Here is a 2,271-nt window from a genome sequence, read left to right as displayed (position 1 = left end):
TATTGAATAATTGAAACATCAAGCCACTGAATACTGAAGCAGACAAATTACTTAATTGAATCTCAACCAATGCAACAGGTCAAATCAATGCAATACCAAATAATACTATCACACATCAAACATTTAACCATTCGCCGAAAAATCACATTATTGGATACCAGACAGTCATCATAGAAACAATGTGCAGTCATTGCAAACCTTAATTAGATTTACTTCAGAATGTATATGCAATTGTTCTGAAGAAAACCCGCATATATACATACTTCCTCTGCATACAACCTACGTACATATCTCAGATTACTGAACACTGAACCATTTAACTAACTGAATCACTGTAACATTGAACCAACCATTGAATCAAGTACTGAACCATTCAAAGATCATTGAATGCCAATTCTAAACCATACCCAGCCACACTTTTGCAACATTATAACTGATCAATTTACCAATCCACAACCAAACATATCACGACTTCATTGACAGACAATAACAAATGATACAAACTTCATCAATTCAATCAACATCAAAACATCTGAAAACAACCCAAATCAAGTAGTAGTCTAAAGGAAAATTATCCCAAAATATATACATTACTACTATGAATCATATCTGCGTATGTACGCGATTGTCTAGAAGAAAACATGTGTACATATATTAAATTAGTGAATTAACTCTTTACTAAAAATCACAACATCTGTCAAAACCATATATTTGCATACATATAATCACACATCATTATATTCAAATCATACCATCATTCATAGCTACAAATTTAACATTGTTAGCTACAAGCATAAAAAGATCAAGCAAGCATATCCATTAATCTTCACTTTCCAAATCTATCAGATCTGAGCCATCTTCTTGCTTCTTGGTGCACACCTATTTCAAATAAGATCACACATGGATAACCTATTACATTGAACACTTAACTCCTTGATCTCCATATTCTTATCTAGATTTTTCCTTTACTAATACCATAGGAAAATCCTTTGGCAAAGTTGATGGTATTCGTTGATAGGATCAAATAGACTTTGCTGCCATAATTATTATGGGAAATTACCATGGTAATGATCCCTGATATCCAGTTTTCCATGGTTCAGATTATTTACGTGAATTTTGTTCACATGACTTGTGTATGTACGTATCTCTTCTTCACAGGGGTCGCGTATACTTTTCAAACTTCACAATTTCCATCTTTTCTCAAGTGAAACCTGTACTAAGGTTGCCAACTTTTGATGTCCCACAATGACCATTCAACATTATAAGGGAGACTGCCCGGTCGGGAACTTAAAGCAACTTCTTTGCCATTTGGAATGGTGGTTCCAACTGGTTAAACTAAGTCCAATTATCTTCTCTCTATCTTTGTTGGCTTAAAGTATGTCTTTTACTTACCAATAGAGAAGAGACATCAGATCAACCCTCTTGCTGAGTGTTGATCAGTGGTTGTCATTGATGTCAACCCAAGTAGCACCAGAGGTTACTCTGATCTTGCATGGGAATTTTGACTTGAAAAATTACTCTATTCTGAGTCAAGGATCTTCTATATGGATTCTACTCATCGAGATGTTTCCATTGATATATGACACACCACTAATTCTTCACGGTTTGAGAGATATTTGTGTTTGAAGTTAGTAATCCTAGTTAGTGGGCTAAAACCCCATGGGGTTGTGGCATGGCACTCATCATTCGTTGTGGTTGTTGAATAGTCAATAATTAATAATGTTTTAAGCTCCTAAAATCCTTCCAATGTTCACTTGTTGAAGCCCCTCTCAACTCAAGTCATTTCTATAAATTGTGACCCTCATATCCTCCTCATGAAAGCACTTTTAAATGAACTATCCTGTGAGAAGATCTATGTAATTTTTTTGGCCCTTATGAGCTTCTAACGCAAGATCTGTTGTACGGAGTTTAAGGTTTTTTTGAGTCTGGTTAGGGCACAAAATTATGATCAAGTTTGAAAGTCTGTTTCGAAGAAAGTTTAGAGCCTTGTATTCTAGGATTTCGCTGCTTCAAACAGGCCATTGTGGCATTTTCACTATGAGTTTTTTTCTACAAAACTTCAGAAGCTGAAATTAAAACCCATTTGAGCTGAAATATTGATGAACCGTGTGACCGAATTCCAGACCTTGGTTCGCTATATTTTTGGAGATATGATATGAGGAATTCCATGTCATACAAGCGACCTTGGGAAAATCGTCATAAATTTCTCTTTGAGCATTGGATTCAAATTTCGTAAATAGTGACAGAAATAGGACCGACTATAGTTTTTTG

The sequence above is a fragment of the Pinus tabuliformis genome, chromosome X, assembly GCF_031772625.1.
Source record: "Pinus tabuliformis cultivar Carrire ecotype Pingquan chromosome X, CPIR1, whole genome shotgun sequence".
In the NCBI taxonomy this organism is placed as follows: domain Eukaryota; kingdom Viridiplantae; phylum Streptophyta; class Pinopsida; order Pinales; family Pinaceae; genus Pinus; species Pinus tabuliformis.
This window is presented reverse-complemented; position numbering follows the sequence as displayed.